At 41.0% G+C, this 17728-nt stretch overlaps 1 protein-coding gene across 1 annotated transcript in view; it reads right to left on the reverse strand.

Moving 5' to 3' along the window:
- Positions 1–17728, reverse strand: part of coro7 (coronin 7) — a 126816-nt gene that overhangs the window by 17316 nt on the left and 91772 nt on the right. The gene's annotated exons all lie outside the window — the stretch shown is intronic.

The raw sequence follows: 17728 nt of genomic DNA on the forward strand, positions 1-17728 counted from the left end.
TTTAAGGTTTGTGTTTAGCGATTTAACATTTTCATTTGTGTTTACTGGTTAATTTGAACTATGAGGCGGTCCTAGCAATCCTACGGCAATTCAGTTAGCAATCGCTTAGTCAAAATGTCCAGGATGTCAAAGTAAAGCAGCTAAAACACAAATCAAGTAACTAAGTTTGGAAAACTCCCAACCAACTCTGCGGACGCAGAGGGGGGGTGTCAAAACACAGATGAGTATTTTCGTCCTTAAGACCACCGCTGGATGTTCTAGGTTTACATTCAACCATTAAGGTAGACTGTGATGTGTATTGTAGCTTCCATTTATTCTATCATTCAATTTATGTGTTTTACAATGTGTATTTATGATACAAATTTAGTAATTTTAATCAAATTTCTTTATCTATTCCACAGTTTGAACAGTTAAACACTGACCAGTCCATATTTAAAGCACATTTAAAGTTGTTGCTGATCACCTGACTAAATAAAAATCAGAAGCAGGAGTTTTTTCCCTTTCTTGGATTACATCTGGCTATCCAAACACATTCTTTTAGCATAAGGTGACAATTTGAATATTTTCCTGGAGGAAGGCGGGGAGTCACCAGCTGTAATCTATAAGAACTTTCTGCAGCCCAAAATGAATTATAAATGAAAGTACGTATGGCTGTATGTATATTTTTGACCCAGGAGAACATTTAGATCATTCAGTCCCAGAAAAAAAACAATATTTACTATAATAAACCTGGAGCTGACATGTGACCTTAACCAGGCAGAGGAATAGGTGCCGAGTGCCAAGGTTACTTTGTTTATCTTTGTGTTTATTAGCTGCTACCTCATATCTGTCATTCTGCTTTATGTTCAAGAGCTCCTCTGTTAGCCACCAGCGTCTGACACATCGAGCAATAAAAGGCCAGGTGGAAACTCTATCATCACATTCTATAAATTCTAACGCACTGTGTCTGACTAAGCGTGTGAGCATGAATGTGTATGTGTGTAAGCCAAACACGTTTGTCCCTTAATCCAGCCTTACATGGCCCCATAGAGACATGCCAGCGATGCCCATAAAATGGAACGGATTTGCACTGCTCCCTAAAAACATTTTGATTTAAATGATTTAAAGATCAGATGCAACAAATAATTCAGCAATTATTTGTGATGTCACAAATAGCATCGCAACTGTGATCTGGTCGCAGGCATGAGCCAAGCATTGCAGGAGTGTGTATATGGGAATTTCTGGCCATGTCAAGGTGTTCCGTGGAATCAGGGTCTGGGCTCTGTGCAAGCACTGGGGTTCTTTCACACCAAACTGGTTCTTGTTGAAACATATATTTATGGACGTCGCTTTGTCAATGGAGCACAACTCACGGTCATGCTGAAACTGTAAGCCAGAAAAAAGCATATATAACTTTCTTCATTTACTTGTGTATCTATTTTTTATTTTCATCAACTGCTTTATCCTGGTCAGGATTGCAGCAGGTCTGGTTCACCCCGGGGAAAAAAGGGGTGCAAGAAATGAATACCTCAGACAGGGCATTAATCCATTGCACGGCTTCAGCCATCCCCACCTCCTTAGAAATAGTCAACTATGCCTGTGTTGATGCCCACCGTGAGGTTGAAACCCAGGCTGCTAAGATTCGAACCCAGATGTCAATGGTGTTTGTATAGCGTAAAAAAACCGCAGCACCACCCGAGCTAAAGCATATCCTTTGTTTTTTAACCTGTTAGCAATTAGTGTGACTGAAAAAATGAACTCTATAATTAGAAGCGGTGTCTATATACTTTTAGCCATCTCCAAAACTGAGCGCGTCAAACACTATGCTGATATATTTAACAACAGCATAGTAGGACTTAAATAATCATAGTTAAAACTATCTATTGTAAAATTTCATACAAAAAACAACAGCTTCAGTGCTAGACCACATACAGTAACACTCTTGAGTGAACAGAATATATTAAATAGGCCAGGAAACTTATGGTAAGACAAGAAAAAATGGTTCCCCTGGGCACCAGTGAGTACAAATTCAGTCACACCACCTTATAGAGGGCGTTTTAATGATTAAGCAGAGCTCTGTGTTGACAACATTTTAAGCAGCCATTACACTCGCTAATTCATCCAGCAGTCAGCAGCTTATATGTCCAGCTTTGCACCCCCCTTACCCTCTAGAATACACACAAACCAAGACACAGCTTCAACTGCAGTCAGCTGCCAAAAATGTGTAAATCCTTTGGATTATCTGGATTTCTGAACAAATCGCAAATAAAATGTGACCAGGTTTTGATTCATAAAAATAAACCAAGCCACAATAATAAATAGATGGTAGAATGGGTGCAGCAGAGCAACATGGTTCCTGGGAACCTGGTTCAATACTAGTTTTGTTTTTTCAACTGTGGGTTTCCGTCAGGTGTGTTGGTTCATTTTTATGCCTTGGATAAATATTAGATCACACATCCTCCCTACACAAAGCAAAACAAAGAAATCAATGCACTGAAGGTTAAAAACATGTTTGTGTTGGTCAAAAATTTGTAAAGTAGCCTGATGATAAGGTTAAATCAGGGTCACACACACATGTTTATAAGGACATCTGATACACCTGTATTCTTTGCCATCCCCATCACAGTCTAAAATTTGCCAAGTGCTGGCACAGTGGTGCAGCTGGTAGAGTGTTTAACGCACATGAACATGGACTCTGTTCGCCTGGTTTTGAACCTGACCAACACTCACAGTGAGGGTTTTCAGTGTCCATGTAGGTTTCATCCATGTACATTGGTTTGCTGCCTCGTACTCCAAATTGCGTGAGTTAGTGTTAGTTATTATTATTTATTTATTATGATTTTAACGTCATGTTTTACACACTTTGGTCACATTCATGACAGGACAGGTAGTTACTCGTTACACAAGATTTATCAGTTCACAAGTTTAATGTCAAACACAGTCATGGACAATTTAGTGTCTCCAATTCATCTCACTTGCATGTCTTTGGACTGTGGGAGGAAACCCACACAGACACGGGGAGAACATGCAAGCTCCACACACAGAAAGAAACTGGACCGCCCCACCTGGGGATGGAACCCAAGACCTTCTTGCTGCAAGGCGACAGTGCTACCCACTGAGCCACCGTGCCGACCCGAATGATTAAGTGTGTGTTGCCGGGTGACAGATTGGCACCCTGTCTAGGGCGCATTTATGGCTTGTGCTCAGTGTTTTTAGGTGGCATCAGATTCATTTTGCCAGTGTATACTCTGATTCTCACTCATCACAAAAACATACAATAGGTGACCGACTACTCCAAATGTGTGAGTGAGTGATGCCCCGTGATGGTTAGGCACCCTGTCCACAGTGTACTCGTGCTCTGCACCCAGTTCCTCCATGTAACATATGACTTTTTAAACATGACCCTGAGCAGGACAAATACGGTAGTTAGGAAAGCGCAGAGTAGACCAAATATTACAGCACTGCTGCATCACCCAAGCCCTCTATATAAAAAATGTTTAAGAAGTGAAATTATTTCAGTAGCGCTCGAGTGGCTATGTCTCTAGGGAATGTCCGAAACCCTGCAATGGATTGGCGCCCTGTCAAGGGTATTCCTGCTCTGTGCCCTAGTGTTTCCCGGAAGAACCAGTCCTCCTGCAACTCTCCCCGGGCTAAAACGGTTGATCAAAACAAAATAAAATAATATCAGTATAATTAAATGTACTTGGCTCCATTTCAGACAGGTAAAAAACCTGCAGGGGTGAAAGTTCAGGTGGTAAAAGATGGAGAGAGCGTGTGAGGAAGTGTAAGTGAGGGAGACGTTAAAATAAAGGAGGAAGAGAAAGCAAGTTGACTGACCATGTGATGACTTGTAAAGGCAGGATTTATTTGCTGTGAAAGTATACACTTTAGCTGCGGTACTGACTACAGAGCTGCATCTGGATCACACCTAACACGCATGAAATCGTGCCTCTATTTTCACAATTCCATGTGATGTGTTACAGATGTGAAGACCGGGTTTGTAAAAGACGTATGAAAAGTGGATGAACAAATAAAAACAAAACCATAAATAATAATAAAAAACCCGAAAAGCACAGAAACAGAATGATGTGGAAAGCCACAACGTGAACGGAGGAAAATGATTTGCGTGTTGGAATGATGTTCATATTTCAGCCAAGGAAAAACCTAAAGCATAGCCCACTGAGACTCAGTCATCTGACAGACCATAAAAGTCATGGTGGCTTGGGCGCCTGGGTGGCGCAGCGGTCTAATTCGCGAGCCCACCATCGCTGAGATCAAGTTCAAATCTCAGCTGTGCTATCAACCAGGCAGAACTGGCTACAGGAGTGAAAGGTCAAATAGGTTCCTACATGAGAGATGATTGATCCATTTGCGATACTGTTCTTTGTGAGAGCCTGTCTCTGGCAGGTGAAAAGAAGCGCTAGAAGACGCTAACGTACTGTCTTTCATATTGTAGCACTTTACCCTTTTTCTAAAAACAGAAATGTGGTGGGGCTCAGTTACAAAATCATGTCCTTCTGTCTTGCCAAAAAGAGCCGTCAGAGGGGGCATGAAGGCACACATGATTGACGTGTCTGTTCCTCTCAACAGTCACCTGTGCCTTGTTGGGCGTTTCTATTCATCACGGTTTCTTTCTCCTGAAATTGTGATGCTGGTGTATGATGCCAGCATACTGTGTGATAAATCCTCCCAGAAGTGGCTGGCCTACCCCAATTACAAGAGTACAGTAAATGGGGCTTGTTTACAGAATCATGTCCTTCTGTCTTGCCAAATTTAGCCGGCAGAGGGGACATCAAGGTGCAGATGATTGACGTGTCTGTTCCTCTTAACAGTCCTGTGCTTTGTTGAGTGGTCATTCGCTCCAGGTGGAAGTGTTTCTATTCATCACGGTTTCTATCTCTCAGATTTCCCAGCTTCTCTGTTGAAAAAACCTGTCTTTCTCTTTAAATTGTGATGCCAGTGAATGATGCCAGCTTACTGTGTGATAAATCCTCCCAGAAGTGGCTGGCCTACCATAATTACAAGAGCTCAGAAAACACTGCTTACCAGGAGGTACATAAAGCATTTTCTGACAGGTGTTAAAAGACCCCTTGATGAATCCAAGCCCTGTAATAATGTTCAGTGGGTCTTGTACGGGTCTCGTATCTGCAGTAAAGCTAACACAGCATTGCTGCTTCAGGGTCTAGCCATCTTACATTACATTTAAAAGGAAATTTAGAAGTGAAACAAATACTAAAGCAAGTTGAACAGCTCTAATTAATGAAGTATTGTCAGACTTGCTGTACAATGTGGTTGTTTTGGCCTGAAACATTTTGGACCTAAAATGAACTGTTGCGCAAGTTCATGGGCAAAAAAAAATAGTTGTCAAGAAGTGAACTTGGCACTGAAAACACCTACTAGTAAGTGTTAAAAAATGTAAAATGTATTGTCGCTGCATGCTTGCACATACCGGTCTGGCAAGTTAATGCAATACACATTAAGATGAGCACACAGCTTTGCCTAAAATGTGTGTTTGATTATGTGTGTGCATGCAAAAAGAAGTTTAAGAATGACACCCCCCTCATCCAAATTATACACCTAATTCACTTTATGGCCAAAATATGTAGACACCAGATCGTTAGACATCACATTTGAAAATATCCCATTTTAAAAGTCTTCATTCTTCTATACAGGCTTTCCGCAACAATTTGAAGTGTGTCTGCAGGAATTTGTGCCCAAGCATTAGTAAGGTCAAGCCTTAATGTTGGACTTGCATTTGATCTTTCAATGCTTTTTAAAGGTGTTCAAAGGGGGCAGAGTTTCTACAAACCAAATCTGTCAAACCATGTCTTTATAGATCCTGCTGTATAAAAAGCACCACTGTCATGTTCGATTAGGGAAGGGCCATCCCCAAGCTGTTGCTACAAAGCTGATATATTTTTTGTTCATTTTGTCCTTTATGAGTATGTTATGTCCTGAAAATATTGGTGCCAAAAATTCAGTCAAGTTATGTATCATTTTCCATTTGTCACTTTAACCTTTAGATCTTAAGTCTTCTAATGTTGTGAACAATCCTCACATATCAACATACAAACATGGGCAGCATGGTGGCACAGCAACATGGATCCTCAAGTTTTACCTCCCAAAAACATACAGCAGGTGGATTGGTTGCTTTGGGTGGGAGTGAATTGCACTAAAACAGACTAGCTAGTTTCTAAGTGTATTATTGCCTTGACAATGCTGCAACCATTCCTGGCCAGACTGATGCAGTTAGTAAATGATATAAATAAATAAGCCTATTAAAAGCTGTATTCTCTGTGTGACGTATTGGTACCATGTCCATGGTATCTGCCTTGTGCCCAGTGTTTCACAGTAGTGCCTGGACCCGCTGCATTCCTGACCAGGGAAATAACATTTTTAAATTCATGTGTTTCAGTCAGAACAACTGCTAACTAGAGTAATACATCAATTATATGAAGGAAATTATCTGCTACTGACTTTGCAGCGACAGTTTAGGGAAGGCCCTTTCCTGTCCCATGATTTTTATTACTGTGCCCATGTGCACAAAACAAGCACTATATATGTGTGTGTGTATATATATACTAGGGCTGTCGAAGTTAACGCGATAATAACGCATTAACGCAATCTCAATTTAACGCGATTAAAAAAATAGTGCCGTTAACGCAAATTCTATTTCGCCCTGCGAGTCATCCGTAGTTCATCTTGAACCACCGTTTGTTTCATTTGCGGTTTGTTAACATAATGTAACCGAGCATTGTAGTGATGCACTCGCTTAATAAATAAATAAATACACGGTATATTCACAAGTTGTCGGGATCATAACACTTTATTACTTCTTCTGTTACGGTACCGAATAGCATGCTATTCCATGCACTATGGAAGCCCCAAAGGGTCAAAACACACTCACAATGTTTGCTGATGGAGAAATTTTAACCTACAATCTGACATATATACGAAGTCAAGGGTCTCTGCTGGATAGTATTACTGCCTAGTATGTGAGTGAATAAAACTCCCTTACAGTTTTCTCTAGTCCCAGCAGTTTTTAACATAAGTACATTTAGCATAAAATGTGTTCACCATTTTAACATTTCACTTAAAAATCCTTGTTTTCTATAACATTTACACAGATTTTTTTTAAATGCGATTAATCACGATAAACGATATGAAATTCTGAGATTAATCGCGATTAAAATTTTTAATCGTTTGACAGCCCTAACATATTGTAGCGTCGCCACTGGGGGCCGGCACGGGCTTTACCCAGAAAGCCTTGCGGCAGTGGTGTCTAAGCTCACCGTGGCCGTGTATCCCGTTGTTGGGAGTGGGGTGGCTGCGGTGAGGGTTGGGTAAGTAGCTTATATGTTTGTCTGTTGTATGAATGTATGTGTGTATGAATGGGTGTCTGTCCCTAAACCACTGAATGAACTGCCAAAGGCAGCTCACTCGCGGCCCTGACGCTATCCTTCCTGCTCGCCGGCGCCACATTGGTGTCAGAAGTGGGATTGTGGCATTTGGGTGGCTCTGGTGGTTCGGTGGGCCAATATGCCCGGTCTGTGTGAGTGCGCTAGCCCAGGTGGCTGTAGGGGCAGGGTGCCCGGTCCAGCAGTGGGTGGAAGAGCGGCTCGGCAGTGTAATGGGGTGCGGTCCGGACATGGAGCCACCCAGTGGACGCTGGTGAGTGGGTCACCGGGACGGTTGACCATTAGGGAGGGGGCAGTGTAGCGTCGCCACTGGGGGCCGGCACGGGCTTTACCCAGAAAGCCTTGCGGCAGTGGTGTCTAAGCTCACCGTGGCCGTGTATCCCGTTGTTGGGAGTGGGGTGGCTGCGGTGAGGGTTGGGTAAGTAGCTTATATGTTTGTCTGTTGTATGAATGTATGTGTGTATGAATGGGTGTCTGTCCTTAAACCACTGAATGAACTGCCAAAGGCAGCTCACTCGCGGCCCTGACGCTATCCTTCCTGCTCGCCGGCGCCACAATATATACAGTATATACAGGTCCTTCTCAAAAAATTAGCATATTGTGATAAAGTTCATTATTTTCCATAATGTAATGATAAAAATTTAACTTTCATATATTTTAGATTCATTGCACACCAACTGAAATATTTCAGGTCTTTTATTGTTTTAATACTGATGATTTTGGCATACAGCTCATGAAAACCCAAAATTCCTATCTCAAAAAATTAGCATATTTCATCCGACCAATAAAAGAAAAGTGTTTTTAATACAAAAAATGTCAACCTTCAAATAATTATGTTCAGTTATGCACTCAATACTTGGTCGGGAATCCTTTTGCAGAAATGACTGCTTCAATGCGGCGTGGCATGGAGGCAATCAGCCTGTGGCACTGCTGAGGTGTTATGGAGGCCCAGGATGCTTCGATAGCGGCCTTAAGCTCATCCAGAGTGTTGGGTCTTGTGTCTCTCAACTTTCTCTTCACAATATCCCACAGATTCTCTATGGGGTTCAGGTCAGGAGAGTTGGCAGGCCAATTGAGCACAGTAATACCATGGTCAGTAAACCATTCACCAGTGGTTTTGGCACTGTGAGCAGGTGCCAGGTCGTGCTGAAAAATGAAATCTTCATCTCCATAAAGCTTTTCAGCAGATGGAAGCATGAAGTGCTCCAAAATCTCCTGATAGCTAGCTGCATTGACCCTGCCCTTGATAAAACACAGTGGACCAACACCAGCAGCTGACATGGCACCCCAGACCATCACTGACTGTGGGTACTTGACACTGGACTTCAGGCATTTTGGCATTTCCTTCTCCCCAGTCTTCCTCCAGACTCTGGCACCTTGATTTCCGAAAACAGTACTTTGGACCACTGAGCAACAGTCCAGTGCTGCTTCTCTGTAGCCCAGGTCAGGCGCTTCTGCCGCTGTTTCTGGTTCAAAAGTGGCTTGACCTGGGGAATGCGGCACCTGTAGCCCATTTCCTGCACACGCCTGTGCACGGTGGCTCTGGATGTTTCTACTCCAGACTCAGTCCACTGCTTCCGCAGGTCCTCCAAGGTCTGGAATCGGCCCTTCTCCACAATCTTCCTCAGGGTCCGGTCACCTCTTCTCGTTGTGCAGCGTTTTCTGCCACACTTTTTCCTTCCCACAGACTTCCCACTGAGGTGCCTTGATACAGCACTCTGGGAACAGCCTATTCGTTCAGAAATTTCTTTCTGTGTCTTACCCTCTTGCTTGAGGGTGTCAATGATGGCCTTCTGGACAGCAGTCAGTTCGGCAGTCTTACCCATGATTGCAGTTTTGAGTAATGAACCAGGCTGGGAGTTTTTAAAAGCCTCAGGAATCTTTTGCAGGTGTTTAGAGTTAATTCGTTGATTCAGATGATTAGGTTAATAGCTCGTTTAGAGAACCTTTTCATGATATGCTAATTTTTTGAGATAGGAATTTTGGGTTTTCATGAGCTGTATGCCAAAATCATCAGTATTAAAACAATAAAAGACCTGAAATATTTCAGTTGGTGTGCAATGAATCTAAAATATATGAAAGTTTAATTTTTATCATTACATTATGGAAAATAATGAACTTTATCACAATATGCTAATTTTTTGAGAAGGACCTGTATATATATATATATATGTGTGTGTGTGTGTGTGTGGTTATCACTACTCTTACTCATCTTTTCTTTGTGTAAATAACTGTGTAGTGTACTGTATGTATGTGTATGTACAGTATATGTGTGCGCGCGCAGTGGTGTATGCACGCGTGTGTATTTATGAGCGTTCATTCACCGCCGCGCGAGTGCGAGAACGTGCGTGTGCGCGCGCGGGTGTGAGTGTGTACGGATTAGCCCCGCCCTCTAAACGGCTGAGTGCGCCGGTGTGGTACAGCAGTGTAGTAAAAGGAGGAGGAGGAGGAGGAGGAAGAGGAGATGTGCGAGAGGAACCAAGCCGCGGCGCAGAGAAACAACGTCCCGATTCTAACCACTCAGTACCGGAGCATCAGACAGGAGTTAAGCTGAACTTTATCTGAGACTCAGAACTTTCTCCAGCAGGTTTGTTTCGTGGATAAGAGACTGGACGGTTTTATTGGAGGCTACCATTATAAATAAGGTTCATTGATGCGTTCGGTGAGTCAACTTTTTAATTGAGAAAATGCACTGAAGCGTTATTAAATACGCACGAGTTGTCACTTAAATGTTACTTGTGTTTGTTTTTATCTTTTCGTTGACTGAAAAGTGTAAAGTTTGTTGTCAGAATAAACAGCTGTAAAGTCCACAGAGAATCAGAATCACCTCAGGCGGCTGAGGAATTTGTTCAGTATGAGCCGCGTTCACGTGCCGCTTCCATTTCCATTATTTACATTTAATCATTTCCCAAAAGCTCTGATGCAAAACGTTTTACAAAAACACCTCAGATTACTCGGAATTATATCTCTCAGTCTAGAGACTAATGTCTGTTGTGGACTAACCTGTGACTAAATACAATTCAAACCAAGAACTAATACTGTACTTAGCAATACATCTGCATACATAAATGCACAGATCAGTCAAAACAATACAATGAAAATAATACAAAATAACAAAAAGCGTTAAGAAAGAAGATACATTACTTATTCATTTTAAAATAGTCAAAATATGGAATAAGTTATAGAACTTATGATTTCCATAGGTTGCATACAAAGATGCACTCTTTAAATTTAGTCATGGTGTTAAACTTTTGCATGAGACTACATACACTTATGTATTTGTTATTTGTGTTGACAAACTAAATGATTTAAATTAACATTCTAGATGCAACAATCTAGAAATTAGTCATTTCATACAAGGATACACACATTATGCAGGAACCTGTAGCTTTAACATGGCCTAGAGATGAACACTGCTTCAAAATCTGACAAAGCAAAACACAATGCTGGTACGAACTGTGTATCCAAAAACCCTATTTAAATTAACACTTATCAGCAAAGTACACTTTGGCCAGAAAGACACTGAGATATACTGTATCTGAGTAATCAAAAATTAGGAGTAAGGTCACAGTATTCCAGACATCACACAGACGTGACCTTGTACCATTCAGTTTACACCTACGGACTCATTCAGCTTGGATAACGTTGAAAAGTTTTTATTGGAAAGTTCCATGCAATGGAACAGTAATTTATTGAACACTTGCCTTATGTCAGGGTACCGGTTGCTCAATTCTTCTTTCAAAATAAATGCTTTGTTCTGAAACCTAGTCGAATCTGGTCGTCAGATAACATAGTTCCAAACAGTGTAAATAATAATAATAATACACTGCCCCTATATAAGTCAGATTAGCCTTTGTGTATGACCACACGAGTAAACAATGCTGTTCTTTTCATTTTTACCAACCTTCAGTGTGTAAGAGTAGCCAACATTAATTTTATCAATATATCTTCATATGCAACTGGATGAGGGGTGGATAAAGATGCGTTTCAAATCAGCACCTATTCTCTCCAGAAATCTTTAAAGCCTCTCTTGGAATCAAGTGTCTACTGTTGGGAATGAATTTAAATGACATTTTTAACCATCAGCAATAATCTAACAATGATTTCCTTGTTGACTATCGTTTAATCACACCCCTAGTTTATTCTATAATCAGGGTTGTGGTGGATTTGTCGCCAATATACACAAGACATTAAATAAACACACTCACTCGGAATAGATAAACACAGAAATAAATCACTACACTTCAATACAACACAACACAAACCATGTTATTTTGACTTTGTCCTGAGTTCCAAGCCTTAGTAGTCTTCTAAACTATCAAAACTGACCAAATCTGATTGGTCACATGGATAGAGAAGAAGATTTACTGTTATTATTTTGCATTAATGGGGATCTTTTGTTGAGCAGTGTTGAAGACTTATCAGTGTCCTCTCTTATCTGCCTTTTAAAGCAAACAAAGCCACACGGACATTTCTTGCTTTGCAGATAAGCATGTCTCTTTCTAACAGATTACTAATGCGTAATTAAACTTAATCTTAAACCATTTATCCAGACTGGTATTTCACTGACAATAAAGTAATACTCAAGAATTTTTTACTGTGGACACTACAGTATTTGACGTGAAATAAGCCTAACTTAGAGAACTAGGCTGTTAACTGGAATAAGCTTGCTAAACTAAAAGTGACCGTGCTTTTATTTATACAAAAACGTCCAGTAACTCATCCACTTATATGTTTATTTTAGCTCCGGTTCAGGGCTTACATACTGTACATACATTTTGCGTCTGGTCGTCATTTGACCCAAGTCATCCAAAGTGGAACATTTGATGTCTAAAAAGCTCTAGGACTACGAATCACAAGCAAATGCCCAGCCAAATGCGAATCTTCTTCTTTAATAAAACAATAAACTTTTGAAGATCAGGTATTGACCTATATGGTTTGGCAAAATGTGTCCCTATGTCTATGAATCTGAATCTCCCAGATGCTTTTGCAAAGCAGCCATGTTAGTAGTGATTCCAGTTTGTCCTACTCACAATAATGCATCATCCTTTCTAAGGAAGTTCTTTGGAATTTGTGCAAGTCTGCATTGTTGAGCTCCACTCAGGGACTGTACTTAACAGTAAAACACTCAGCAAGTCAGTCAACACAGGCCATGATGAATCCCCTGTATTATCCGTAAATGTAAACATGAGGGGGTACTTATATCCTTTAACCCATCATTAACCCCGTTCAAATGCACCACAGAAAAGCCCACATTCATCACTCTCTTCATTGTTCTAATAGTAGACATTGTGCTGCGGGCTCCACGTGCACTGGTGTTTTACAGTAAGATGCCCTTTTTGTGTAGACAGTCAGACTCTAATAATGACTTCAAAATAAACATTTCAACAATGTATAAGCTAAATTACATGACGGTGGCATTTGGGCAGTTAGTGTCAAAAGAGGGTGGAAAGGGGAACACTTGTCTTTTTTTGTCTTTTGGCTTTCTAAGGGTTTAGTCCCTTGGTGCTAACCCCCCCCCCCCGCCACTTTCCCAGCACAAGCATCCAGACCAGGCTCAGAGATCGCATATCTCAGCTGAGACCCTGTCTGACCTTCCCAGTCTCAAACATGGACAACTGTGATTGTGTGGACACACGGCCGGGTCGGTCACTTTGCTGAGAACTCTCCGCAGCGGTGTGCTATCATCATAGACTGCTGCACCACCCGAGTGTATCATTAGACACATTTTTTATTCATGGACAGTATATTCCATCTTACTGTCCAGCCCAAATCAACCCTTTGTAGAACCAAGGTGAAACTGCACGCTCCTCAGATTGACCTTAAGTTGTTTATTTTTCCACAGTCAGTCAAGTACTCCCTAAAACAAACACACACACACACAAACACCACACAGCCACATATATGCACATTAACATCAACTTCATAACCACATCTAGAACTGTAAAGCACCATTTAAAAATAATTAGATTTCCAAACTGCACTTTATCAAGTAGAAGCAGAAGGATCCATGTGGCAAAGAAAGCTTCCGCTGCCAGTTTTCCTTGCTCTTGATGTAGAGTCAAGATAACAGCTCACTGGTATTCCTGCTCTGCCCTGTCCAAACACCATCACTCAAACCGGGAGTCTCTGCTAAACAGACTGTTCAAACACACTAACACACAGTCCAAGCCCTCGCCAAGACATCAGAATGATCATAAAAGGCTGTATTGTGGACCAGTGCCCCTGTCTGCTTTTTCTTCTCAAATGACACCTCAAGAGTAGCTGGGAAATGCCTGCTCACCAAGTACAGATGGTGCAGCTTTGCTTTGTCTCCTCTTAAGAGGAGTTGTAATAATTCAACTGAAGCTCTATAATTAGAAAACAGGCAATTTTTTTATGGCAAGAAGTGATGTGTACTGCTTTAATACAGATTTAGGTTCATTACAGAGTGATGGGAACAAACATGCTGCATGATCTATTTTAATAGATGTATTTTAATGCATTTCCATGTATAATCATTTAAGCATTTCTTACTCTTGCAGTTTTTGCAGAAAAACTGGCCGTTTAAATTTATTGGTTGAAAAAAAAACCCCCATCCACCCGTTTTCTTCCTAATTTGCACTAAGTAAACATTCTTTACCTACCAGCAGTTTTTTTCAGAATTTAACAGTCATAGTTGGCTTTTCGTAAAAAGTTGCATTCTTTTTTGCATTATAAAATGCCACACTATTCTATGCTTTGTCTGCCCCACATGAAATTTTAAAACATCACTTCTGTAGAGTTGAGCTGAAATAGGCAGGACTGGTTTGGGCAAACAGAAACACATGTTATTTTGTGTGCGGTCCTAAAACATGTTGTGCCCAAGCCTAAAAACAAACGCTCCTATTTACAGTGTGCCCACTAATTTTCTGTTTGAGATAGAGTGGGAGAGGTGGAGAGACAGGGAGAGTCAGACGGAGAGAGATGGAGAGACGGAGAAAGATATGGAGAGATATGGAGAGAGAAACAGACAGAGAGAGAGGGATAGAGACAAACAGAGATAGTGATGGAAAGATAGAAAAAGAGAGATGGAGAAAGACAGACAGTGAAGAGGTAAAATGAAAATTTTACTGAGTGAGAATGAAGAAACTATAGTCGGTAGCTCAGTATGTTCATCACTGCCATCAGATCAGAGGAACAGAAGATCTGAACTCATAGCTTCTATCATCCAGGTGTTTTTCATTCTTACCGTAATATATAAACACATTTATTTATCTATTTTATCAATATTATTGTTTATTATTATTATTATATTTTTTTTATGATTATTACTATTATTTTTACTATTGTTATTATTATTCTAGGTTATTTACTTGTTTTCCTTAATGTTTGTGTCCTAATTGTTAATGTACTACTTAGGCAACATAGGTCTCCCCGTCATGCCAATAAAGCTATTCAAGTTTGAGAAATAGAGAGACAGAAAGATAGAGATGGACAGACAGAGGTAGAGATAGACAGAGATATATAAATGGAGAGACAGACAGACAGACAGACAGACAGAGCAAGCAAAAGAAAGAGAGAGATAGAAAAGGAGGGAAAGAACGACAGAGAGCAAGGGTTTGTGTGGAATGAACAAAACCCTGAAAGCCACCACAAATTGCAACGTTTCAGCCTAGCAGTAAAAAAAGAGAAACGACTTTTAATCTAAAGATTGTAATTACCTCCGGACCGAACTGTAATTGGGAAAATGAGGCCTGAGACGGAGGAGGCAGAGAGCAGCTCCAGCACAAACATGCAGCCACTCAGAGCCATGTTTACCAATGCCCTGAACCCCACACAAGGTCAAATCCTTAACCGGCCACGGTTAATACCTAATATAAATTCTAACAAGGCGGCAAAACAAACATTTTTACTCCTCTTAGAAACTGATTATGTGATAAGCGCTAAGTAAGGATTTCAACTTTTTCCTTTTTTATGTAGTTTGCTGGGTTTATAACACAGATTATATGTGGCTGTATGCAGTCATTCATGTCTCACACATATTCCACATACACTACATGGCCAAAAATTTGTGGACACCCCACCTAATTTTTGAGTTCATTGTTTCAGGAACACAGAAATGTTTTTCCCCTCTTTTCTCTATGTCCGCACATCACCCATAATGGCCCTGCGACCCACTTGCAGATCAGGCCCAACCAGCTGCATCAACGGCGTGATAGAATCTGGTATGTGAGGCTGAAACAATGAGGATGGGAAACAAACTTTTTGACAGCTGCTTATCCATATCTCAAAAACAAAGATCAATATTCATTCAAGACACACAAATAGTTGCGGGCGGAGCTGCATCCACATGACTGATGACATGCTTGATCGTAGCTGTCATCGTCTGGTTATCTCAAAAACAGATCTTCAACCGCATGGTTAGCACAGGTCCGTAATTCATTGCGTTTCTTTATGCCTGAACTGCCTGAGGTGTTTACACCTGTGGGGCAGCGTATATGTATGTGAACCCTGAGTAAACGTCCCACCTGAGCCATGTCTCGTCACCTTCCCGCCGTCCTCGTACACGCTGACTGAATGTGTGAGCAGTCGAAGCTCATCGTGCAGTTTAGGTAAACAGATTAAATACACACCGAGGTCATGGCAGTCTGGTGATTTCTGTTTGTTTTTGAAATGGGATGTCCGACAAGCTCATGGTCAGATGCCTGAATACATAAACAGGGCTACTCTGACATCACCCATCATGAAGCACCTTATGATGTTACCTTGCGGAATCCCAGAACCACCAGCAAAACAAGGTCGACACTGCTGATTTGTTGCAGAAGCAGGGCAGCCTTTAAGCACATGGCTTTATTAAGCCTTTAATGTTCTCACCAAGAAAATAATGTTTAAAAAAGATTATTTCCTTGCATTTCTTAGTTTCTTGGTACTAACCAACAACAAACGATTATTATTTTTTACTAGTGCACACAGTATGTTTTAATGTGCCTCTACCAAACAGCTGAGATGATCACAAAAATTATGCAGCTTTAATGGATGATTTTTCCAGGTTAGAAAGGCTGTTTTCTTTAAACCATCTACCAATACTTGAGTTTAACACATCAACCAAGATGTAGATATTCTTTAAATACAGCTTATGTTTACCCAAGTATTTAGACTCAAAGTAAGACCATTAAAGGGTTAAGCTTGCTTGACTGTGGAAGGTTTCACCCACACTGCAGCAGCTTTTAATTCATAACAGGCATGTGTTTGGTAGTTCTTAAATGGCACCTTAAGCTACTCATCCATCTGGACAAATCTCCTCTCAGCATAAGGTGATGATTTGGGTTCCTACACCAAGGTTGGCAAGAGATTTTTTGTTTTATGTCCTTTTTAATAGGTGCAGTCAAACTAACCCTATAAGTGACTTTTTTTTTTAAAAACCTACATGTAACCTATGCAAGAAATAATTTTTAATGAACACGTGTGTGTCCCGAAAATACAGTCACAGAAAAGGAACAGTTGGAATCCCAAAACTGCCATGCAAGTGTATGGAAACTTAGCTGTACATAAAGATACAGAGATACCACGGAGCCCGTTCCGGTTCCCGAACTTGATTTTGAACCGGTTCCGCGTGTTTCCACCGGAAAAAAAGAGGTTCCAGACAGCGAACTAGCGGGCCAATCTGGCACCACAGAACACTCGGTTTTTCAGCCCGAACCGTGACGTCCGTCAGTGGGCGTGTCGTGTTGTACAGCATAGCGACAGCAACAATGGCGTCCGCTGGAGTCTCGTATGGAGCTTAATGCTGCATTTTTATCTTTTAAACTTCACCTGATTACATTTTGAACCAGTTTGCCGCTTATATTTTCAAAGCGCCTTTAAAAAGGTGAATTGTGTGATATTACGAGATAAAAGTGACCCGGACAGAACGAAAAACGCTTAACGTGAAAAATAAAGCATGAAGCTTTTTCAACTCCCCGAGCTGCATCAACACCACACGTGAAGTAAATCCAGTTAAACACAGATACACGTGGTATTTTAGAGTGGATTTGATGTTTATTTCACACAGATTAATGTTCGTGTTGTGGAACTTCAATGATGTTTCACCGCTCGAGTCGAGCGCTGAGCAAATCGGTTATTTGCGCCGAGAGTCGCGGTGAAAGCGAAGCGCAAAACTCCTCTCACGTCAATAAACTAAAGAAAACAACAACTGAGACAAACACGTCACGTCTTCTTATCACCGATAGTTAGATCGCTGCTTTTTACATAAAAACATGTTATTACTTCTCTTAACTCTTAGTAAGTAACACCCACCGATGATGGGTATCTCTCTCTCTCTCTCTCTTACACACACACACACACACACACACACACTTACTACATTAACC

This window comes from Trichomycterus rosablanca, chromosome 22 (genome assembly GCF_030014385.1).
Source record: "Trichomycterus rosablanca isolate fTriRos1 chromosome 22, fTriRos1.hap1, whole genome shotgun sequence".
Taxonomy (NCBI): Eukaryota; Metazoa; Chordata; class Actinopteri; order Siluriformes; family Trichomycteridae; genus Trichomycterus; species Trichomycterus rosablanca.